Genomic DNA, 26,825 nt, shown 5'->3' on the forward strand with positions numbered 1-26,825 from the left:
CAGAGACACTTCCAGCGAAAACAGTGGGGAGGTTTCAGGACCTCCTGTAGGGACACCCACTCCTCGCCGGAAACTGTCACGCAGAGAGTCCAGAAGACGTGTTTCCGTTAAGGAGCTTTTATGTTGGAAGCGATTCCGAAAGCAACCACTGTCGGAATCTGCCAGCGACTGACGGAGCCATGTTTAAGGGGCTCCGTTACAGACAGAGGTTTGCAAACTTGACCAAACTCTGAGGGACTAGGATTTTACACACAAGCAGCTCATCGTCCCATCACAGCATTCTGACAGTCTTCGTGAGCAGCTTGTGCAGGAGAAGGCATCATGAGCAACCCAGCCGGAACCGGAGAAGCAGGAGCTGGAGCGGGTCCAAGCCTGGAAGAAAGGTACCGGGTGTTGGAGGTCCAGCTAGCGCTGCAGACGGCGAGGCTTGAGGAGAGGAGGGCTCAGGATGCAGACAAAAAGGGGAAAGACACCCAGCTCGTCAGAAAGGTACCAGGATTGGTGCAGAAGTTTGGGGGGGAGCCCAAAGACTATCATGGCTTTCGGACAGAGATGCAATATGCCCTCAATCTGCAGTTTGATGAATTCCCTGACGAGGAATCACGAGTGGCTTTCGTGATTGGGCATCTTGAAAAGGGGGCGAGAGACTGGGTTAGACCCCTGATGGCAGCGAATAGTGACGTCCTAAAGGACACGATGAAGTTCTTTCGCGCCATGGATCTGATGTTTTCCAGCGATATTGAACAGGGAGTGGTCCGCAGACAGTTAATGGCTTGCAAACAGGGGAGCCGATCTGTCCGTGAGTACTGGACTGAGTTCACCATGTTGATCCATAAATTGGGGTGGGATCTATCGGCGGAACCCATTCAAATGCTCTTTGAAGAAGGGCTTTCTTCGGCTGTGAAAGACGAACTTTCCCGGGCGCCCAGGGCGGAGTCTATGGACCAGCTGACCAAATCAGCGCTGACCATAGGAGCGCGCCAGGAGGCGAGAGCATTGGAGAGGCGGGAAGGGAAGGGGGAACGTTGGAAGGAGTTCCGCATTCCAGACATTCCAGAGCCAACTTTCCCGCCGGCAGAGCCGATGGAAATCGGAACAGCGCGCGCGCGCGCAGTTTCAAAGCCCAGTGAGGGGGGAAAGAAGGAGGGAAAAGGCGCCCGGAAATGCTATCTCTGCCAACAGCCAGGTCACTTTGCCAGAGTCTGCCCCCAGAGGAAGGAATGGCAAGGGATGGTAGGAGCTGTGGAGGGAAGAGAGGAAGAAATACCGAAGCAAGTAAAAGCCAACGCCTGGCTGCCACCGTCGGGGCACAGCAGCCAGGCCAAAGAGCAGTGAAAGTGCCCACGCCAGAACCTCCTAAACCCGCCCTAGTGATAGAAGTGGCGCTAGAGCTGCCAAACGGACACCCTCTAAAGATAAAGGCGCTGTTGGACTCAGGCAGCTCCTGCAATTTCATGAGCAAAGAGTTTGCAGCTGAACACCAGATACAGACGATCCCTTTAAGCAACCCCCTGCAGGTGACCACGATCGATGGCAGGGAGCTGTTGGGAGGAGAAGTCAGCTTGCAGACCGTCCCAATGATAATGAAGGTGGCAAGGCACACCGAACTGATAGCGTTTAATGTGGCCACCTTGGGAGGAGCTCCCATTATATTGGGGATGAGCTGGCTAGCGTTACATGATCCGCTGGTGGGCTGGCATCAGAGAGTGGTTTCTTTTGGTTCAGCACATTGCTTAGAACACTGCAAAGAGGGAAAGGGTTTGGCAGGGGCCCAAGCCACCCTAGCAGGGACTGAAGTAACGGAGAACGTGAAGGTACCACGACAATACGCAGATCTCCGCGACGTCTTCAGCGAAAGGGAAGCTGACCAACTACCCCCGCATAGACCCTTTGACTGTCAAATCAATTTACTCCCTGGGGCACAGCTCCCTGTAGGCAAGCTGTACGCCATGTCAGACAGAGAGATGCAGGAGCTAAGAGAGTTCATTGACAAGAACCTGAAGAGAGGGTTCATCAGAGAGTCCAGGGCGGTGGGGGGCAGCCCAGTGTTTTTTGTGGATAAAAAAAAACACGAACAAGCCGAGGCTTGTGTGTGACTTCAGGGCCTTAAATGCAGTGTCAGAACCAGTGGCTTTCCCTATGCCCAGGATTGACGACATTTTGACAAGGGTCAGGAAGGGAAAGATTTTTACTAAACTGGACCTAAGGGGGGCGTACAACCTGATACGAATAAGGAAGGGGGATGAATGGAAAACCACCATGTTCACCCCTTTGGGGGCATTTGAATATTTAGTTATGCCCTTCGGCCTACAAGGAGGCTCCGCGTGCTTTCAATCGTTTATGAACCACGTCCTGGGGCCTTTGCTTTACAAGAATTGTGTGGCCTTCTTAGACGACGTGTTGGTGTATTCTGAGAATGAGGAGCAGCATGTGAGAGACGTCAGAGAAGTGTTGAGCAGGCTGCAAGCCAACCAGCTGTGGGTGAAACTGGAGAAGTGTCAGTTTCATACCAAGGAGGTGGAATTCCTGGGGTATCGCCTGTCAGACAAGGGATTGGCCATGGATCCCGGCAAGGTCCAGGCGGTGCTGGAATGGAAAACACCCAAAACAAGGAAGGATGTGCAGAGGTTCCTAGGATTTGGGAACTTCTATCGTAAGTTCATCCGAAACTTTGCCCACCTGACGGCGCCCATTACGGACTGTCTCAGCAGTAAGAAGAAGTTCGTTTGGACTGAGGAGGCGGAGCGAGCATTTGAGGAACTAAAAAGGGCCTTCGCCTCGGAACAACAACTCCTGCATGTGGATTTACAAAAACCGATGAGAGTGGAAACTGACGCATCAGACAGAGCTATTGGGGCGGTGCTTCTGCAGCCAGGGAAGGAGGAGTCAGAGTGGAGACCGTGTGCCTTTTTTTCGCGAAAGCTGAACAAATCCGAGAGGAACTACACGGTGTATGACCGAGAACTACTAGCCATTCATGAGGTGTTCCGGAGATGGAGGCACCTGCTAATTGGCGCACAACATAAGGTGCAAGTGTGCACTGACCACAAGAACCTAGAGTATTGGAGGACGGCACGAGTGCTCAACCAACGGCAAGTGAGATGGGCCCAGGAGTTCTCCAAATTTAACTTTGAGATTTGTTACGTGCCAGGCCCAGAGAACATTAGGGCGGACGCTCTCTCACGCAAACCTGAATATTTGGAGGGGGAGGGAGCACCCGAAGAGAGACATGTCATTCCAGAGGACCGCTGGGTGTGTGGGGCGGCATTGGTGGGACAAAGAGAACTGGTAGAGGAAACAGAGAATGATGAATACGCCCAGAATAAGCTCAGAGGTCTTAGGGGTGAGGGAGAGGAACCAGGGGGTTTCGAGGAAAGAAATGGAGCTTTGTATTACAAAGGGGCACTGTATATCCCTGAAGGAGACTTAAGGGGGAGGGTACTCAAGCAGTTGCACGACAGCCCCACGGCGGGGCATTTTGGACAACACAAAACCATGTGGTTGGTCACCAGGGAATTTTGGTGGCCTAAGGTGAGGGAAGATGTACGGGAGTATGTAAGAGGGTGTGAGCAATGCCAGCGAGCCAAAGGGGAGAGGCGGGCACCGGCGGGGCTATTAGAACCCTTACCAACCCCAGAACGACCTTGGGAGGCAGTGTCGATAGATTTTATGACTGATCTGCCGAAGTCCAAGGGGAAAACAGCCATCATGGTGGTGGTAGACCTACTAACAAAGATGTGCCACTTTGTAGCCTGCTCGCATGCAGTCACGGCGGAAGAGACAGCTAAGTTATTTGTAGAACACATTTTTAGGTTGCACGGGGTGCCATTGAGGGTGGTCTCAGACCGAGGAAAACAATTTACTTCCAGGTTCTGGAGGAAGCTCATGAGCTTACTGCAGGTGGAGGTCAACTTTTCGACTGCCCGGCACCCTGAAACCAACGGGCAGGCGGAAAGAGCAAACGGGGTCCTCCAGCAATACCTGAGGTGTTATGTCAATGACAGAGAGAATGACTGGGTAGAAAAGTTGGCGCTGGCGGAATTTGCCTACAACAATGCCGAGAATGTGTCCACAGGGATGAGCCCCTTCTTGGCTAATTATGGGTGTCATCCCAGGGCTTTCCCAGGGGGAGAAGGGGAGAGATGGGGTGTCCCGGCAGCCGAGCATTTTGTAGAAGAAATGGAAGCAATCCATCGTCAGCTCCAACTCAACTTAGAAAGGGCGAAGGAAGAATACAAGAGGCAGGCAGACAAGAACCGAAGGGAAGGTGAAACCATAAGGGTGGGAGATAGGGTGTGGCTGTCAACCCAAGGGTTGCCGTTCAAAGGAGGTTGTAAGAAATTAAGACCCAGGAGATTGGGTCCCTTTGAGGTCATTCAACAGGTCAACCCAGTGGCTTTCAGGCTCCGGTTACCCAACCACATGAAACTGCACCCAGTATTTCACAGGTCGTTACTGTCACCGTATGAGGGGGGACGAGAAGGGATGGCCACTCGGGGACCGGTCATAGAAGAAAGGGAATGCAGCAGCCATGTGGCAGAAATCCTCGACGCCAGATGGAAGGGGGATCAGGTGGAGTATTTGGTAGCGTGGGAAGGAGAACCGGAGTCAGAAAACACTTGGGTAATGGCAGAAGATATCAATGACGAGGTATTGATAGAAACGTTCCATCAAAGGTTCCCAAGGAAACCTCAGCCTGTGGAGAGGTTCCGGAGGGAATACTTTGGGACCACCGATGAGGAGGAGGAGTTGGAAGGATTCTCGGAATCGGAAGGGGAAGGGGAGATGGACTCTGAGGAGGAGGAGTACTTCGAGACCAGGAACCGCAACAGGTGGAGAGAAGTGTTCGGGACATCGGAAGATGAAGGAAGTTCATTCCGGGGTTTTGCCTCCTCACCGCCCGTAGAGGAGGGGGCGAGAGGGGATGAAGGGGGCCCTGGAGGGGAGGTGGATGTCAGGGAACTGCCATCGGAAGGAAGGGAAGTGAAAGGGCTCACACAGGTTGGGAGAGACTCAGCAGCTGAAGAGGGAACCAGTAGGGGGAGAGGAGCTGAGCTGAGGGAAAGGGAGCTGGAGGGATGGCTCAGAGACACTTCCAGCGAAAACAGTGGGGAGGTTTCAGGACCTCCTGTAGGGACACCCACTCCTCGCCGGAAACTGTCACGCAGAGAGTCCAGAAGACGTGTTTCCGTTAAGGAGCTTTTATGTTGGAAGCGATTCCGAAAGCAACCACTGTCGGAATCTGCCAGCGACTGACGGAGCCATGTTTAAGGGGCTCCGTTACAGACAGAGGTTTGCAAACTTGACCAAACTCTGAGGGACTAGGATTTTACACACAAGCAGCTCATCGTCCCATCACAGTGACATTGTGTTTTAATTGTTGTAACCCAACCTGGGACCATAGGGTGAAAGATGGGTGGTAAAATGTAACACCAGCAAGGTTTTTGTAATAAAGAGAGAGAGAGAGAGATGTATATCCATTAATCTACATGCACATCTTCATTTGTAAATTAGTTACTAGACCAGATGTCCAAATATGTGTTTTTTGGATACAATAAGATGTCTGTTAAGGTTTATGGGTAGCTGGATAGCAGTACATTTATTTTAAAAAATATATACTCAGAGGAATGAATGACTCAGTTCTCATACAAAGAAAGAAAACCTAAGTAAATCAAAGGTTTCTTGTAAATCTGCCCCACTTACCTTATATGAAATATTTTAAGCATTCTTAAAAGGGAGCAATTCTATCGCAAGATCCACCAATATTACCAGGGTAGGGATCCAGTGGGTCTCTGGCTGCACTAGGAACTTCCTTGTCCAGTTGGGCTGTGTCGGTTTCATTCCCTCATCCTTGACTCAGCTGAAGATAAACCTGTGCAAACCCTGAAAAGGGGTCTGGGGGGGCAGGGGGGCAGGACCAGAGAGGGAGGACACAGGTTGGATCCTAAGCCCATTCAGTCTGGTCACATCACCTGGCAGCCAGGTGTAATTTAAACCAGCAAAAAGGGTAGTGTAACTAAAACACTGTTTTAAAGGTTTGTTTTCCTTCCGAAGGCTTTGGCTGACACAACCAGCAGTAGTCCCATTCCTCAACAGAATTCAGATCTGGTGTACTTTACATTGGCTTAACTTGCACTGGGCATGTTTCATATCAGCCTCTTGTGTTCCCTTAACCACAGTTTCAAATGTTCAGGAAAGCAATAACACAATTGCATTTCAACTGGATTAAAACCACCATAATTTTGAGTCAATGAAACAGAATACCCATTGTTAAGAACATAAGAAGTGCCCTGCTGAATCAGACCAAAGGTCAGCCCAACATTTGTCTCCACAGTGGCTAACCAGATGACAAGCAGGACATGAGCAAGATTACAGTCTCCCTCTCACGTTTCCAAGCTAATAATATGCAAGAGCATTTCAAAGAAGAGAGTGTCCACATTGGAATGGACAAAACAGAAGATTTAACACATTGTACAAGGAAATGACCCTTAGATAAAATGGTTAAAAGTTGCATGCAAATTTGAGAGGGGGCAAATTAACAGTTGGCCAATGAATGTTTATTAGGTTCAGATCATATGTTTGCACTTGACCTAGATCTACAACTTGCAGCTCCTCAAGCCAGATGTCGTCCACCAGCCATGAATTGTGGCCTGGCAAGTGCTTGACAACCCCAGGGTTTTTCTAGTCTCAAGGAAGAAGCAAAACTCCCAGTGGGTTATAAGAATAAGAATTTTTTTATGCCCCGCCCATCTGGTTGCTCCAGCTCCTTCACGGTTGATGGCTGTGTTTCGCTTTGTAGGTCACAAATTGTGGAGGTCTTGCATTCTGCATGTGCACAGGACAACTCTATAGCTCACCTAGGTATGATTTTAGCAAATTATTGCATCTTGTAAGTCATGCTGTGCAGATGGGTTATGAGCAAATACACATATAGGCCTGGTACTGTTATTTGTCTGTATGTGCATACCCTCAGGCTCACATTGGATGAAAGCTGTAAATAAAGTGAAAGTCGCATTCAATATTAAGGGCCATGTTCTGTGCCATGTTTCTAAAAATGCACATTTATCTTGCTGCTTATATTACCAGAGATGATGGCATTATAAGGTTGATTTCTATTCTGGGCTCTCAAAATTGCTGATAAATTGCCAAGTTACTTATTACCTGTCATTTCCCTTTTCATCAAAGTGCTATGCCCAGTTCAGAACTTGACAGATAAGAGATCATGCTGACATCTTGCATATATGCACTGTCCTATTTTATTATTTCAGCTGCCAACCAAGGCAATCCTGCATTGGCTTAAGAAATGAAACACATCTGTGTTCTTTTATTTTAGCGCTTAGCCAAACATAGCAAACTTCACACCAATCAAATGAAGCTTGTAATTCAAACAACCCACATTTGAAAAAAAAAATCCTGAATGATTGAAAGATTAACATGGACACTTAAAAAAACAACTACTACTACAACAACAACGAAGAACAAACAAAACTGCATTGGCTGGTATTATTGCATGAGCAGAACATAAAGCAGTAACAAAATAAATGTATCAGTGAGCATATATTCCTCATCTGCACTAAAAGCAAACTCTTCAAGCGAGAAACCCATCTGCAAAAAAAGAGAGGAGCAACAGCAGGCTCAGGAAAACCCTGAGGTTTGCAGAAGTGCAAAAAGTTAAGGGGGCGTTCAAGGAAAACTGAGCATGCTCGGTGGCCACAGAATGCTGGCAGACTGACAGGGGGGTGGTGATGGTGGAAGAAAACCAAAGGGAGAAAGAGGAGCCTCCTGGAAAAAGGAATTAGAGTAATGTCATACAACAAAAATAGATCGAACATAAGTCTCATTCCATAGTGTCCCATGTGAAGCTAGTGCACAGGAGCCATGTTCAATAGACTGCACATTTTTATTTAAATGTGTGCATGTACATGTACTGCACACTAGACTACTTCCACCCACCCCCTTTCAGATAATGGACTCCTAGAAAGCTGAAACTTATTACCTTAAATGGCAGCTACACACATAACTTACCAGTGCTTGCTTGTGTGTAGAGACACGTCAGCGTATCCTCTCTCCAAGAAACACCCAGTTGAGCTGTCCGGAAGGCTCCCCATGTAGTGCTGAAGAGCTTTGAAGGAATTGTTCTTCCCTTAAGCAGAAAAGCAGATTATTATTTTTTAAAGTTAAATGAAACTTTTAACTTTAAAAATCTCTACAGGCAGCCTCAGTGACAGCCACACATCTTGTGAAGACCATGAACTTAGAGGAGAATAGAGACATAGAAATATTATTACTATTATTATTATTATTATTATCATCATTAATCAGCTTATCTCTGTTTCTATGGAATGTAAACATGAAGTTAACAAGACTTACTGACTAATAGCATAATATTTACCATGTCTGCTTACTTCTATTGTATTAAATGGGGCTTACTCCTAGGTAAGTGAGGTTAGGATTGGAAGAAAGCCAGTAAAATGAAATAATTTCCAGTAAGTTTTGTGTGAACAGTCTATGGAAGAGAAAACTAGCCCACTCCATCGACAAAGAGATTTATGTCTTTTAAAAATATGCACACACAAAAATATCTCTTTGATATGTTTAAGCAGGAGGATGTCTTAGATGTGAGCAGGCTTTAAAAGAGACTAATCAGCTGCATTTCAGATTATTCGTACTGCTTTATAAAGCTTTCTTCAAAACACTTGGGACAAAAGCAAATCATCATGTAGGTGTGTGAACATTGACTCCATTTTATAATGGCAAATTTTACTTTGAAGTATATAATTCCCACATCTTCCATGGAATGAGGGACACTACATACATGGGCAGGAAGAGAGGAGCTCCCCTGAATTTATCACAGCTGACTCTGATCCTTCTCTGATTCACTGTCTGCTGTTCACTTGATAACTGGCTGGAAAATGTATAATCTAACATCATTTAAAAGTACTGTGTTTGAGGTCATACAAGGGTATATGAAAGTTCTGATTAAGCCTTGGTATAAGAGGGCAGGTCCTCTCATAGATTAGTGACTGGTTAAAGAACAGGAAGCAGAGAGTTGGAATAAACGTACAGTCTCCCAATTCAGAGATGTAAGGAATGGGGTCACCTGTGCATTTTAACTTGTTTGTAAATGACCTGGAGTTAGGGGTGATCAGCAAAGTGGCCATGTTTGCTGCTGAGATCATGCTGTGGACGACACCATGTGGGATGTCTTGAAAGATCTGGCTCAGCCAAAAGAGGGCTTGTAGGCTTCTTTGTTCAGGGCTTCACAAGATGCAATGAAAAGTCAGTAGCTGGGTCTCTGGGAGCTCTCTGCACAGGGCTTGACAAGACCCAACTATTAACCCATGGTGTGGTCCTGCTCAACACTTTGCACAGCACTTTGTGTGCTCTACCGCATGATCTTCAGGTCTTCCAAAGTCCCACTCTGCAAGACCAAGCCATCAGGGCTTTGTGGGCTGTGTCTTTGCCCATACAGTGGTACCTCGGGTTAAGTACTTAATTCGTTCCGGAGGTCCGTACTTAACCTGAAACTGTACTTAACCTGAAGCACCACTTTAGCTAATGGGGCCTCCTGCTGCTGCTGCGCCGCGGGAGCACGATTTCTGTTCTCATCCTGAAGCAAAGTTCTTAACCTGAGGTACTATTTCTGGGTTAGCGGAGTCTGTAACCTGAAGCGTATGTAACCTGAAGCGTATGTAACCTGAGGTACAACTGTATGGACAAAAATGGCAAAACTGCCTTATTTGCAAGAACTTCTATGCCACCAGCATTAAGAAAAGCATAGTGGCAGGGAGCAGCATAAAAGCAACAATAAGATTGCCTCCATAAGACAAACACAAAATATATACCACATCAGGAGATCAAACTAATACATTAACACAGTTGGATCACCCCTCAGGGAAAGCCTGGGTGCGAGCAGGTGAGTTTTAAGCAGACATCTAAATATCAGTACTCTCGGTGCTTGCTTGACATTCATTGGAAGAGCAGCTACCAATCTTAGAAACAGGGCCAGCCCAAGGCATTTTGGCACCTGAGGCAAACCACAAAATGAGACCTCCCTCACCGCCAAGGAAGAAGGGATGAGTGAAGATCTACATTGGGATCTAAACCAGGATCTGCTGCCCCTGTAGATCCTGCAGCCTGAGAAGTCACCTCACCTTCGCCTCTATATTTATGAGTGCACAGTTGGTGGAGCCTGGGACTCTTAATCTCAGGGTTGTCAGTTTAAGCCCCACCTTGGGCAAAAGATTCTTGAATTGCAGGGGGTTGGACTAGGTGACCCTCAGGATCACTTCCAACTCTACAATTCTATGAATCTATGAGTATTTATAAACCGGCTATCCATTAAAATTATATCATGGTGGTGCACAATAAAATCATTAAAGCATATTGGTTCTTAGTGAGCAACATAGCAACATGCCAGGTGCCAGAAGCAGGAAGGGACCTCACTGCCCTCTTTTCCACTGCCACCAGCCACCAGGAATCTCCCCTGATCTCTATATTACTGGAACACACATGCACACTGATAACAGCAGTGCAAAAAACGTGATCTTAATGTGCCAGGGTAAGGGAGGAGACCTAACTCTCTCCCTTCCTGCTTTCCACCATCCTTACTGAGGAAGCGCTGAGTAGGAAGGAAGAAGGGGGTATTTTTGAGGATCACTGGTGGGTAAGTGGAGGCTTTATGGCCTGCTGGATGAGAAGGGGGAAGGCGTGTAGTCCTGAACAAGTTCTGAACCACTGCTTCCCTGAACCACCACCGACTCCTTTCCAAGAGTGCCAGGCAGGCAACAAGAACAGATGCAGAGAGGACTTAGAGCTCCACCACGCACACTTAGCTGGAAGGCAGCCTGGTGGGTCACAATTGCTGGAGGCCTAGCATAGCTCAATTGCAACATTAACCAACCCCAAAAGCCACATTCCCAAATAATATGAATTATACTAAGTCTTCCTGAAGAACTCTCAGATGTTTGATTAATTTCAGTGCCCTGCAAGAGTTCCTCTCATTAAATCACATTCTTCATCCTCTCATTAAATTATATTCTTCACATTCCAATTACACCCCATTCCTCCAAACATCACTAAAGCTCTGTGATCTAGTGGGAATCTAACTGTCACTGCTGAGAGAAGGGACAGACAATGTCTTGCAACAGATAACTTTGAGGAGAAAATTAAAGCAAAATAACACGGAGAATTAAGACTGCCGAGGGAAACTATGTTTATCTTAGGATGTTGATAAATTCAATTTGCTGCTATCTGATTGATAAAAAAATAAAATAATACCCAGCGTATTCTAAGTAATAAAGTCGCAAAAACACAACTTCCAGATCAAAAGAGACATTTTATATCTAATGAAGATCTTCCCTTTTATTTTATCTGTTTTAGAAGCTTAAGGACAGACATGCCTGAATTTCAGGATTAAATTTTATATATGAAACTGTATCAACGCTTCATCAAATTGCAGTCACAATGTAGATGGGTGACAATATTTCTAACCTGTGCATCTGCACAGAAGTCAAGGGACACAGAAGGTCACATATGAAAATCTATTTTGACTTGGTACATACGGTAGATACCTGCTGTGGTCTTAACAGGTAGTAGAGAACATAGCATACAAGACACTGGGGGGATCTTTTTATTTAATTTACTGTAATTTTAGCCTCTGAAGGCCACATCAGATGTTGCATCTGTTTTGATCCAGTCCATCACATCCAGCCCTCCATACTTATCTTTCATTCACTCCCTGCCCTCACCATCTCTGCTACGAACAGAGGAGCAATCCATTTTAAATACTGATAAATGACATTTGGTGGTTCCAACCTAATTAAGCTTTGCCTGTATCTGATCCCCTCTTGCCCTGTATGTCTGCTTAGGTCTAAGGTGCTCACGTTGCATAAGGTTAAGTAAAGTATGTGGCAGGCCCTTTGCTCGAAATTCTGGAGAAATTTCTTTTGCCCCATCCTCTTTCGGAAAGATTTGTTTCACTCAGTTTTGACATACCTTGAGTCCGAGTGCATCCTTATGGCATACAGTCCAATGTATCTGGTTGGAAACTGCAGAGTTACCTGTTTTGAACCCACATAGGCTTACCCAGAATTCTTCCCTAGAAACATTCCCTCATTACTGAACACCTTCCTGGTGACTAAACATGCCTTGCAATCTTTCTTTTATGAGTTAACATTTCATAAAATTGCCGCTCTTCATTTTCTAACAGTGCCTCAGCATGCTCAAATGGCAAATATTCTAAGACTTGATGGAACTAATACTTTTGCATTTCTGCTCTAGAGGCAGCTGAGGATATTGTCTGTAGCATTTTGTACTCCTCATTAAAAAAAAAGCAGAAAGAGCTTTCGTTCAGGCATTATAGTGGGCATACTGAAATGCCCTGTTTTTGTAAGATATGTTACCTCCTGCCAGACCAAGATAAATATGTAACATACAGGACTGCACTTTCACAGTAGCTGCTTAAAAGAACAAACATAAATATGTCCCCACAATTGTTCTATCAGTGTAAGGTGACTCTTGGTTATAACTGATTCTCATAGAACTGTGAGACAAATTGGACTGTGGGAATCACTTGCAGTAAACAACTGCAAACATTAAGGCCTCTGGATTGCAGAGTTTAAGCAATCTGCTGAACATATTATGTTTATGAAATGCAACACATTTTGAAATATTTCTTTTGCAATGACTTTCGGTTTTAAATAAGCATAACTGAGCTGGCAAAACAACAAGAACAACAGAAAAACAGTTCTTAATATATGCCTCTTCCATACTCTTCTGTGCTCATCCATCATTTCCATTTACTACAGTAATTTGAAAAATGTGCCATAAGAACCAGAGGTTAAACTTTGTGGTCTGCTTAAACTTGGGTTCACAGAATTTAATTTATATCTAAAAAATAAGAATCCCTTTAATATGAGTAGGTATCTATCTGTCTGTGTTTCCTCTGAACTTTAAAGCCACACCAAGGAGCTAGGTAGCATTTCAATAATGACTCACAGCGCTTTGACCTTGCTTTGCTTCCCTGGATCAGGTTAGGCATGTTGATACTAATGGCACTGATATCTTCAACCCTAGCCATCCTCTAGAGACTAATCAAAGCATCCTGAGATGATCTCAGGGCATTCAACCTAGAGGTTTGAATGGCTTGCAGCTTGTATGTAGGATTTTTCCAACACCCAACAGCTCTTATGCTAGAAATGAAGTTGAAAAACAGAAAACACAGTCTCCAGAAATTAAAAAATTAGAAGACACTCAATGTGCTTAAAATTATATTAATTGATTAGCAAAGGAATGATGCTTACATGGGTGCACAAAAATACTTCTGGTTCAGTGTGCTCCCAAAAAACTCTGTTAGCAGGGCAACTCAGCCTTAAATCACACACATTAGATTAAAAGTCTGAAACCCAGCAGTGGCACCCTAACAGATTGCCTCATATGAAACATTTGTTGATATCAGTCCTAGTAAGTAGTGTCCCCTGGTTTAAAAGAAAGTGGTAAGTGCATGCTTTTGTTTTAAAAGTTGGATGTTTGTTCTACTTCTCACCCTATACCAGTGAATAAGCTTCTCTGCTCTGGCTAGGGTTAACAAACTGAAGGACACTGTCCTCTTTCTATGCTCCTCCCAATGGAAACATGCAGATGGGGACAGATATACCCCTGCTTTAAGTTGTTTGCATACTGTCTTCTCTTGTATATTATTTTCTACAAAGCTCAGTGACTGAGCTCTGGTGACGAAATGTCAGATTACTGGAATGACTTCGGAGCGCTGAACCACTGGTATATCACAAGCAGACTCTTTATTTACTGCATTTGCTATTGTTTAAGATAAAACCTATTTGGGAAAGAAACTACTTTTGCCATTTTTATGGCCATTTAGTTTGTTTACAGATAGTTGCCTTGGTGATATTATCTTGTGTCAATTGCAGTAGTCATTGTATCACCACCCTGTTCGTTGTTTTGTTTTTTTTTAAATCATATTTATTAAAGTTTCCAGAAATATAGAAATACAAAGAAAAAAGAAAAAGAAAAAAAAATATTTAAAACCTTACTTTCATTGCCTACTTTCTGGGACTCCCCCCCTCCCCCTCCCAACTGTATTCCCCTTTCCTTAATTTGGTTCTACAAGCTCTCACTCCCAATTTGAAGCTTAATTTGTTTAACCCACTATCCAAATTGAATTGTACAAATCTTACCACCGTCCCACATCATTAACAAAAAAAGAAAAAAGATTTTCCCCAAGATCCACCCCAGTTCCTTCCACGAATTCCCTTTTTTTAAACACGTCCAATCAAAATAAAATGACATGCATAAGTTATATAAAGAAATAGAAAATAAAAGATATAAAAAGATTCAAAAGATGGTTACACAGCCTTTGGATTCCAAATCTCCCCCCCCCCCTTCCCCGGTTTGAATTCCCCCTGTCCATCAGTCTATACGTTATCAGCCTGGAGGTCTCAATTCATGGCCAAATTTCTCCCCTATTCCATCTTGCCGGTTTTCTTTTAATTTATTAATTTTAATAATATTTAACTTCAAGTGTCCAATCTAACAAAGGCCTTTAATTTCCTTGATCTTTACCACTCCTCCCATTGTTCTTTCCGTGTCGTAGTCAGTCCTTTGTTCTTCTTATTCCTCACTTTCTCAGGTTTCTTGTCCTGTTCAGCTGCTAAAACGATCTAATTCAGAAATCTGATATCTCTACAGAGGTTTGTTATTCAGGAACAAAAACTTACGTCCAGTCCCTTCCTTTCTTCAATAGAAAATTCTATTGTCTCCTTTAATGTAAATACCTCTGTAGACAAAATACTATTTCAGTTTTGCAGCTTTCCCAGAAGATAACAAGTCCTGTGTGAATCCCGGAGTATTTTTCCACTTACGACCGTTCTTGTAATGTCCCGAAACCCCTCTAGGGGGATTGTAATAACTTTGTATCCTCTAATCCAAAAGTCAAATTGTTGTTCCTTATTTTCCGACAGTTTATATCCATATTATAGCAAATTGTAACAAAATTAACCAGCAAAGTCCTCATAACAAAGTCCTCTTTATATTCTCCAGCTTTGACAGCTACTTTGACAGCTGTCAAAGTCTCCGTCTCTCTTCACCAGGCTCCGCGAATCGCCCCGGTTCCCGGGGGGGGTGCATTTTCCTTCTCACCCTCCACTCTTCTCCTCCAGCACAGTTCTTATAATTTCCCATCGTGGAATTAATGATTTTTATCAGGAGTATACTTCCCTTTGGACCTTGGTTACCCAGTCCTTGTTTTGGAATGTTTACAATAGGGGGGGGGATTGACTTCCTTTTTAGATCGCCCCCGCTCGTGCCAAATCCGAAAAAAAAATTCCTTTTTTTTTTTCTCCTTTTGAACCCGGTTTCCCAATTACTCACGGGTTGTTGTTAATAGTCCAAATTTTCAATGGAAGAAGTCAGCGCTCTCCGTCGAATGGCATGCGGCTACGCTCGGCAGGGAAAGCAGAAGACTCAAAGCACCACGCCGCTCCCCGGCACCCGATCCGAAGCCTTTAAAAAGGCTCCTTCACGAGTCGGAAGGGCGCTAATGGTGCAAGCCGAGTCACCCATGTCCACGGACTCCGTGCCCGTGGTTTTTAAGGGTCCCCGCGTCGCCGGCGCGGTAGGACCCAGCCCCTGCCGAGCAGACTCCCTCCGGAGCTCGGAGGGAGTCCGCCATTCGGCGATGGTGCCAACCCGGAAGTTCTCCTGTTCGTTGTTTTATGGCTAGGTTGTGGCAGCTTTGCATGTGAATATTGAAGTGGGGTGAGTCCTAATCCAGAGAACAAACGTCACATGTTGATTTGTGGCACCACTGACAACATGGTTCAGGGAAGTGATCCCACCCACCGTCACACTGCAGGGGCTGCTGCTTTGCAGGGAAGGCAGAGTAAGATTCACCCAACACTTCAGTTCAACATCCACCGCTCCTTACCGCTCCTTCCAACATTGAGTCTCCCAAATGCTCTCCATACTGGGAAAGAGTTCAAGGAGTGTATAGTGCTTTGGCAAGAGCAGTTTCCTACCTGTTTTGAATTGCTTTTGGAGGTTTGGGGGCTGAGGAGAGTTTGCATGAAGGGTGGATTTTGTAGCACACTTAAAAGTGTCACTTCTTTGCTATGACACTAGATCAGGCTCATAAACTGTTCAACACTCTGTTGAAGTACAGTGAAGTAGAGAGATAAATCTTCACCGCTGAGGCATGGGTGGTGGCAGGACCTGAAATATGCAGGATGGTACAGAAATTTGAAGATGGCAGCAGCAGCAAGAAATTCAGAAAATACTTGGAGAGTCTTTTTCACACAAGGTCTCAGTCCTACTCACTGTCATAAATGACATGGAGAATTTTTTTCAGGGAGGAAAGCACCATGGGCACCTGAGGGATTTGCTGGGGGGGGGGGATAATTACTATGAACAAAACAAAAACAAAAAAAAAACTAGTGCCAGAGAACAAGTCTATCGTTTCTATGGGAGCAGACTAAAGGTAAAGGAGTCCCTGACCATTAGGTCCAGTCGTGGACAACTCTAGGGTTGCAGTACTCATCTCGCTCTATAGGCCGAGGGAGCCGGCGTTTGTCTGCAGACAGCTTCCAGGTCATGTGGCCAGCATGACTAAGCCGCTTCTGGCGAACCAGAGCAGTGCACGGAAATGCCGTTTACCTTCCCGCCGGAGCGGTACCTATTTATCTATTTGAACTTCGTTCTTTCAAACTGCTAGGTTGACAGGAGCTGGGACCGAACAACGGGAGCTCACCCTGTCACGGGGATTTGAACTGCCGACCTTCTGATTGGCAAGTCCTAGGCTCTGTGGTTTAACCCACAGACTAGTTTCTCTCAAAACAAGTGAGGAGAATAGCACCTGCACATTTTACCTCTTATCTCAGGTTCTCCAAAAGCTAGAAACTTTTTTTAAAAAAGGAATCAGGTTTAAGGTCCATTAGGGTGGGGGTAGGACTGCCCCCTTGTCCCCCATAGATGCCAATGGACAGTGGTGACTTCCTGACCTTGGATAGCAAGGGCATAATGGGCTACAGTCAAGTGAGCACTGTCAAAAGGTGCGTGCAGATTAGGTCAGGAACAATATCATCTCTTTGCTAAAGAGAGTTTTGTGGAGTGATCCAAACCAGTTACAGAACAAATGGATAAGCACAGGTTGCCACTGCTCTCCAGAAAGAGGGCACCTCAAAGCAGAAGGCCATATGACAATAATGAAAAATGACTCTGTTTTAGACTCTGGATTGTACAACTTCTTGCTGACAACCATGAGTATTAAAATAAGTGGATTCTTAAATAACATAAAATGAAAATGAAAATAAAGCAAACACTGGGAGTCACAGGGTGCTTTTGAACACAGCACAACAGCTGATCCAAGAGAAACCCCATCTGTTTTAATCTTATCAGACAAAATAAACATATATGTTCATTGTAGTTTTTCCATCCTTTTGCAGACACCTTCCTGAATAAGGTGAAATATGAACAAAGCAACCTACAGCTCTCACTTTAAAATGTTTCCTGTCCTTACATGTACAAAAGGGGGTGGGGGGCTCAGAAGCATGCAGAGTGGCTAATGTAGACTCAGGGCCCAGGACAAGGATTTCACTAGAGGAATTCCTCTCCCCGAGCTCCTAGCTTTCTTACTGTTTCTTGTTCTCCTGCAATATTCCAACTCTTGCAAACACATTTCAAATCATTTGAAAACTCAAGTGTGGAAATCAGAACTATGAAAATATAAAATGTATGCAAATCTATCTAATTTATATCATTCCCTGCTGCTTTTTCAGAGGGATGGGGGATGGGGCCTATACATACATAATGTTGTTATTAAAAATGTAAGAGTTGTAAATGTGATTATGGGATTTTCAGATACAGAGGAAGAAATGATGTCATTATATCATTTTCTCATGGAAAACTGTCTCATACTGAGTCTACTGCCTGGTCCATCTAGGTAAGCATCAACCACACTGGCTGGCCCCACTTTTCTCCAGTTGCAGACATAAGTCTTCCAAGCCATACATGGAGACAGTAGGGGTTTAACCTAGGACCTTTTGCATGCAATGCGAAAGATTGAGGGCACAAGGAGAAGGGGACGACAGAGGACGAGATGGTTGGACAGTGTTCTCAAAGCTACCAGCATGAGTTTGACCAAACTGCGGGAGGCAGTGGAAGACAGGAGTGCCTGACGTGCTCTGGCCCATGGGGTCACGAGGAGTCGGACACGACTAATCGACTAAACAACAACATACTATCTAGAAAGTTGTAGTTTACCAAGACAAAGCCAAGATACACCAATTAGAAAAGGAAAATATTAATACAAGTAACTGTCAAACTGACAAATGTCATAATGTTTACCTCCAGACTAGATGGAAACCCTATCATTTGTTGTTTGACTGTGGTCAAATGGTGCATAAAGTCAATAACAGCACTGTGTAGATGGCAACTACTTTAAAAAACGAAAACAAAACAAAAAAATTATGGTGTCCTTTGTTGACAAAGGCAAGAGGAGCCAGGCCTGCTTGCCTTGTAGAAATCTAGGACAAATCTTGCAGCACAGGAAGGCTTCTTCTACTGGCTAGCTCATATATAACTACAGGCACCTCCAAAAAGGTACAGCAACACAAGCAATCATTCACACTGCAACTGGAAAACCTATGACTGTCCATGGCTCCATACTGGTACTTCGGGAACCAGGAAGTACATATCCTCCAACTTTTCTCCAATGAAAATAGGGACGTCCCATTCCATAATGATAATTTTATTATTTATACCCCACACATCTTACTGGGTTTCCCCAGCCACTCTGGGCAGCTTCCAGCATACATAAAAACATAATAAAACATTCAACATTATAAAAACTTCCCTATACAGGATTGCCTTCAGACGGCTCAGGGGTTGGATAACTCCATACCCTCCAACATTTTCCCAATGAAAATAGGGACATCCTAAGGACACGTGGACATTCCAGGATCAAATCAGAAACTGGGATGGCCTCTCTAAATCAGGGATGTCCCTGGAAAATAGGGACACTTAGAGGGTCTGGAAGTACCCCATCTGTTTGACCTAGTTGTCCACTCTGTAATGTTCCTGTGGGGAAGTAAGACTGTCAAAAGTGGTCATCTTTCGTGGCTATATTAACTCTAGTCTACCAGTTGATGGAGATCACAAGAAGTAGAGTGCTATTGTGCTCCTTTTATGTTTGTGGTCTCCCCATAGCTTGACCAGTGTGGGAACAGAATGCTGGACTAAAGAGGCCCTTGGCTTGATCCAGCAGGGCTTTTCTTATGTTCTTGACAGCCCTTTTGCTGGTTGGAACAAAATACATGAGAAATTGCTGCAAATGAGACGTTTAATTATGGTGCTTCACAGAAAGCCCATTTTTTCTTGTTAGTCTAATGAAGTGAATACCTTTAACAATGCTTGACTATTACATGAGACTATTCGACAAAATATTTTTGATCTGTCAAATGCCCAGCCCTACTCAGAACAGGGAACAACACTCCCACACAAACGAAGCAAAAACCTAAAGATGGCATGGCATTCTGAGCATTCCATTGCCCCTCCACACATTTGAATCAGCAAGGTATGGTGGTTTTAGTAGCAGCCAGGAATGCGGCAGCTTGCAAATTAACCACTATTGGGGCTCACCGGGACATCTTTATTCCCAGCCGCCATATCTGTGTCCCCTTGACAGCACTTGTTTGTGAGTCAAGAGTGACTAAGTGATTTAATTGCTCTGTTTACATTTTTGATAGGCAGAATTAGTGGAGACCTGCAAACGGCATGCAGTAATCACGGAGCGTTCTCTTCTCACAATGAAATTTCAATATTATTGATTAGGATAACAAGTGAATAAACTGGAGGGGGGGTCTGGGAAGGGGAGACACACAGTCTTATGGGAGACTTCTGCTGGTACGGTAACCCTTCCCCAACAACCACAATATGACTAATTTGGTTTCTCAGAAACGCAGAATACATGAAAACCTTTCACAGGCTTTTAAAGGCATGGTATTTTAATTTTTTTCCAGGAAAGCTATTTAGCTTCCCACACACATGTACAACAGGCCAAGGGTTGTTTTGCACTGGGCAGCATCAAAATATAATTGTGCAGTCTGGTAAATATCTGCTGGGGACACATCAGCTCCTGTTCACACCAATACATCTTTGCTGACTGTCAGTTAAGGTACTACAATTCCACTGGCCTTGGCACATGCTATCATCTATCTATCTATCTATCTATCTATCTATCTATCTATCATCTATCATCTATCTATATCTATCTCCAGCTCACTTTGACTTCTACAGCAAGATGGATCTGACATCCATGTTCAGCTGTTGTTGTTTAGTCATTTAGTCGTGTCCGACTCTTCGTGACCACATGGACCAGAGCACGCCAGGCACTCCTGTCTTCCACTGCCTCCCGCAGTTTGGTCAAACTCATGTTCGTAGCTTCGAGAACACTGTCCAACCATCTCGTCCTCTGTCGTCCCCTTCTCCTTGTACCCTCAATCTTTCCCAACATCAGGGCCTTTTCCAGGAAGTCTTCTCTTCTCATGAGGTGGCCAAAGTATTGGAGCCTCAGCTTCAGGATCTGTCCTTCCAGTGAGCACTCAGGGCTGATTTCCTTCAGAATGGATAGGTTTGATCTTCTTGCAGTCCAGGGGACTCTCAAGAGTCTCCTCCAGCACCATAATTCACACATTTTACTTGTACTGCTTTTCCCCTCTCTGTCCAATTTATGTTCACCTTATGTTCACCTAAGTGAACATCTTGAGCCTCTGTGCTGGGAAACCAAAAGACATGCCCCAAAGTTCTGATTCAAAGAATAGCCAGGTGTGGTTGGCTGGTGCCAAGTAATTTAAAGTGGTGAGCATCATTTATAACTCTTCCATTGAGTTTTTTTTAAAACCCTTTCTTGTGAGAAAACAGGAAACAACGTGGGCCCAGTAACTTTACTGTCCAATTTTCTGCCACGTTCCCAGAGTCAAAAATCAAATCCTTTGCAGCCTCCACATAATCCATTCTAGAGGTGGAAATAAGCCAAGAGAATCCTTAAACACACAGTGAGAAGCAGAGGGAGACTTAGCTTTGGAAGCAAAGGCTGCTGCTCCAGGAAACGTTTCGCTCATTCTCTTAGAGCCATTGGCAAGAGCTCCACCCAACCCAGAAGAGCCTGCTGGCTGGCGAGCTCTAATGGCTAGCCTGGAGCATCAATCAGCCAGCTTTGAAGGGCGGACTCAACTTCTGAGGTGCCTAGCAAACCAGGCTACACGAGACAAGCAAGTGAGTGCACAATTATTATTTTTTATGACTTCAAAAACAGGACAAAGGGTATCCCAAACAGGACAGGGACTCTGTGCCCCCCCAAACGGAACAAATCCATATTTTAAAGGATGGGTGGCAATGCTATTCTGACACCATGTCGGAATGGATGCTGTGCCTGGGCAAGAAGAAGCAGACACATAATCTGGGATTGCTGAGCAATAAATAACACTTTATTACATTTCATGTCGCTCCAGTATCACTAGCGCAAACTAATGGCAGTAACTGTAACTGCACTTACTGTACGATGACCGGATCCCTTCAGGGGTCAGCAAACTTTTTCAGCAGGGGGCCAATCCACTGTCCCTCAGACCTTGTGGGGGGCCAGACTATTTTTTGGGGGGGGGGAATGAACAAATTCCTATGCCCCAAAAATAACCCAGAGATGCATTTTAAATAAAAGGACACATTCTACTCATGTAAAAACACACTGATTCCCAGACCATCCGTGGCCCTGATTGAGAAGGCAATTGGGCCGGCTCCAGCTCCCAGGCTTTAGTTTGCCTACCCATGCCTTATATTACAACTTGCTCCCATGTGCTTATCTAGACACTGCAGCACTTAACATTTGTGGCAATATGTTTGAAGCTGGTGCAGTGCCATTTGGGGAGGCTAACTGCAAGGAACTCCTTCCTCTTCCTCTTCCTCCTTCTTAGCACATAGAAGTCACCCACCAAGCTGAACTCCGTGGGCCATCTTTGTGATCACCACCTTTTATGTCGTTGCCAGGCAGGCAGCAAAAGCATAAGGCTTACTAAATATACACAGTGACTGCCATATGTGGCTGGTGGGCTCCATATGGCCGAATAAGTCACATGTGTAGGCTTATTTCCTCTTATTTTCCCCTCCCATCTTTTTCTGGACTCCTCCCTACAGCCTTTTAACTGCCGGTCCTCCACTATACAGTAGCAAGTATGACACACAGCAGCTGAGCAGCATCTAAGTTCATGGCACCTTTATATCTCTGCCATGAACTCAATGAGTGACCTTTAGGTGGGCCACACTCTATTTCAGCCTCTCTCATGCACTCTCCCTCCCTCTCAGTATTACTATGGGTACAATAAAATAATGGCCTTTCTTACGACATTGTTGTAGGGATTTCAACAAAATATTGCATAAAAATGCTTGGACACTCCATATACAGTGGTACCTTGGTAGTCGAATGGCTTGGCTCCTGAACAAATCAGCTCCCAAACTCTGCAAACCCAAAAGTGTTCTGGTTTGCAAACATTTTTCGGAAGCTGGACGTCCGCCGTGGCTACCAAGGCTTCCAGCTCTGAGTGCAAGAAGCTCCTGCAGCTAATTGGAAGCCGTGCCTTGGTTTTCGAACCGTCTCGGGAGTCAAATGGACTCCCAGAATGGATTCAGTTCAAGAACCAAGGTACCACTATAAGTCCTATTTATTCCGACTTTCCTCCATCCATTCTTGAAAAACATGCATGCACTAAGATGGTCAGCACTTTCTGTTTGCTTGTATGTCGGCATGTCTTGCTGTAATGCATTCACCTTCTGAAACATTAGGTAGTGGGAGTGGGAATCTGTGAATGGTGACCTGGGGGGTCAAATGCAGCCCCCCTAAGGAATACCATCTGGCTCCTCAGTTGTTGACCTAGAGACAAGGTGGGTGTTTAAAGGAGCAGCAGCTATATATGACAACCCAAGGCATTTTGCTGCCTGAGGCAAGAAGCAAAATGGCAGTCCCTCTGTTGAATCTTACATCAACATTATTGTTATTGTTGTTAATAATAATAATATTTTGTATACTGCCCTTTATCCGAAGATCACAGTGCGGTTCACAACATAAAAATACAAACTGAGAACACAAAATACATAATAAAATAAAAACAAGCCAATAACCTCCCTCCCACAAACACATTTAAAAGGTCGCTGGCAACAGAATAGTGTCCTCCAATGCCTGCGAGGGTGACCAGCTAACATAGGAGGATATATGACAGGCTTGGGGCAAACACAGCTCTTATCTCTAATGGAGGGGAATGTCTTTTTCCCTGATCTCCAACATCTGAGCTGACTGCCTCACTCTGCCTAACAGTAGGGCTGTCAATGTGACTTGCCCAGTTTGGGAAACAGAACATACAGGCCAATGTCTCGTTCTCAAAGTGATGCTAGGGGTGCTTTAGGACTTAAAATTATGCGCCAAGACTAGCCAATCTGGCCTCAGATCAGACTTTTATTGTCCATAAGCATTCACAGTGCAGTTCTTATCTCTTTAAGCAGATAATAATACAAGGTCTCAGTCATAGAAAATGTAAAAAATAAAATAAAATAAAATTGCTGCTGTATCCATCTCTTTTATGTAAGAAGCTATACCTTTTTAGATGTAAGGATGTGCTTAACAAAGCAACACATTTTATTATCATTGCAACTGACCAAATCCTCCCCCAAAAGGCAATAATCTTGCGTTGAAGTGCTGGGACTTAAAGCAATATGGCCTTTCAAATGCAAAATGATGTTTCTTTGAGGAGACAAAAAGTGACAAGAAGAAAAAGGTACTGTGGTAGTAGGTAGAAAGTACAGCGCTAGCAGTACATTCAGAGATGAAGAGGACATGGAGCCCAGCAGGGAAGAGGCAAGCAATTACACTCTTGATACCATGAGGTAAACTTCTATGCGATGCTTAAGAAGATTAAGACAGCAAGGAAAATGGAACAGTGTAGTAAATCACACATGAAAATGAAACTAAAAATGCAACAGTCTCCAGACCTCCTGTGAACAAAATACATATTTTGGTGAACTTGGAACTACTTAGGGATTCACAGCAGCAGACCACAGACGAGACTCAGGTGTAAACAAGTGTAAAAAAACACACAACTAAAACCAAAGAAGATGCTTTGGTCATCCCTAAGTCAGACTGTGCAAAATTATCTTGCACAGAATCCAAGAAGCCTTTCAGGCATTCTCCCCTCACAAAATTGGTGTGAAGAAGAGTAGAGCCTCATCCTCACATGTTGGGGGGGTGTCTGGTTAGATGCAGGGAGTCTTCTGTACGCACAACTACACAGCCCATTGGGGCATTTGCTACCTCAGCAAATACTATGCCTTCTGCCTGGTTGCTAAACAACCCATCCCAATCTTGGCTAGCAGACCTAGACACAAACAGGATTAACTCTTAATTTTCAAAATGAATGATCCCCGCTGTTGCACTTCCAACAATAGCGGGTTAGAAAAGTGTTTTTTTTATTTTGATGCAGCTTCCTATTTTCTCTTATCTTGAAGCTTAAATAAATATACTTGGATTAAAACTCTGTAGTTTCAATCTTCCACATTTGCTGAAACCAGCCTTTAGCAACCTGGTTCATCTCAGAAGTTTTGTGCTACAACCAGGGCTTTTTTTAACAGCTGGAACTCACCAGAACTCAGTTCCGGCACCTCTCAGGTGGGCACCAATGCCATTGTCAGAGATCACGGGAGAAGTTCATGATGAGCTCCGGAACCTCTTTTTCTAGAGAAGTAGCACTGGCTACAGCTCCCAGCACCCTGAATTAACACTGCTGAGCCATAAGCCATGAGTGAGGAATCTGGGTCCCTCCAGAATTGATTGGACTCAAAATTCCCATAACTCCCTTCAGTACCAGCCAGCATGGCTAGTGGTCAGTGATGATGCAAGATGTGTGCTTCCAGGAGTTGCTGGATTATAAGTTCCCATCCATGCTATAATCTTTTAAGTAGAGGTAAACGGAGAAATATGAGTTTCTAACCACAACAGTATTTTCCTACTCTCCCAGTTCATCCTGTAGCTTTGAACCACCTCCAGATCCAATGGCAAGAAGTATATGGTGGCGGTGGTTGCAAATATTTTATTAAATGGCTGCATATCAGATTCATTATTATTATTACTATTAACATCAATAACTTGATTTATTATCCACCCTTCACCAGGGAGGGTCAGAACAATATAAAATTCTATATTACAAACAGTATAGAACAAATTGCAGATGAGAGTGCTTACTGGTGTGCTACAACCCCAACTTGCGTGTGTGTGTGTGTGTGTGTGTGTGTGTGTCTAAATACACACAAAGACACACATTGTAGCATGGCATCTGCTCTACAGAATTATCAGGGATACTTTCCATTTTCTGCACCATCTTTTTGGAACAATATGAAGCATCATTAGCACATTTCAGGCCCCAGCATTATTGTCTCATGTTGTTTTATTGCCATAATAAACTTGTGAATCACAGTAACTAACTTGGCAGGGGGTCCGGGAGTGAATTCATTTTCATAACCTCTTTTTGTTATCATAAATACAATAGCAAAAATGGTGAAGTCAGCAGTTCCGCACAGCTTACTAATAAGGCCACAGTTCAGCCTCAACAGCTGTAACACAGTGAAACACTCACGTTGTAATTACAGTTATGGAAAGCTCTAATAATAATTAGTTCTGTGCTGGAAATTTCTCCTCCATTCCCCGCCACCCCCATTGGCTATTCTCCATCAACTGATAAGAATTTGTGTTCAAAAATAATCAAAGAGAGAAATTTCCAAGAAATTGTCATGGGTAGGCTGAAGGATTTGTTGTTGCATTTAGCTAACTTTCTAGCTAGACAAGCAGTGCTTTTGAGTGTCCATTTTTAAGAGTCTACAAATGTTCTGCACTTTGCAGTCTTCCCAGGTGCCCACACTTAATTACCTTAATTACCCCATGATGTCAGCAGCTGGGCTTTCCTGTAAATTCAAAAGACAGGGATGCTCCCTACATCATGCGTGACCACTGTCATTATATGAATAATAATATAAAATTAATAACAATTGCAACAACAACAGCAATAATAATACCAAGGGAGCGGGTGGCGCTGTGGTCTAAACCACTGAGCCTCTTGGGCTTGCCGATCAGAAGGTCAGCGGTTCAAATCCCCATAATGGAGTGAGCTCCCATTGCTTTGTCCCAGCTCCTGCCAACCTAGCAGTTTGAAAGCATACCAGTGCAAGTAGATAAATAGGTACCACTGTGGTGGGAAGGTAAATGGTGTTTCCTTGCGCTCTGGCACTTGTCACAGTCCCCCATACACTAGAAGCGGTTTAGTCATGCTGGCCACATGACCCAGAAAGCTGTCTGCAGACAGGCCTGAAGCTAGATGAACATCACATCCCATAATCACCTTTGACTGGACTTAACCATCCAGTGTCTGCAGACAGCTTTCTCCACCTTACCTAATAATAATACCCTTTTACTTTACAAATATCAGTGCAGAAAGTCCCCCCCCCCCCAAAAAAAGCAAAGGACTTCCCTTAAAAACAAAATCAGTGACAGCACCAACCCTTTGTTTCAATTAATATTGAAGGGAAGACATCATGAAGTAATTCCTCCCATAGACTTTTTGAGATCAGGAAGCACAGACAGCTGGGGAGGCTGCAGTGGACCTGAGAAATTTTGCAGTGCAGGGTGGTGAAGGAAAAAATCTCCAAAATTTTCTCAGAAAAATGTCTATGTGTTCTGACCATTTTTTGGCCAGTTCTACAGTAGGTACTGTGCTTTTCTTGGA

Source organism: Podarcis pityusensis (assembly GCF_964106645.2).
Source record: "Podarcis pityusensis genome assembly, chromosome: 4".
Classification (NCBI taxonomy): Eukaryota; Metazoa; Chordata; class Lepidosauria; order Squamata; family Lacertidae; genus Podarcis; species Podarcis pityusensis.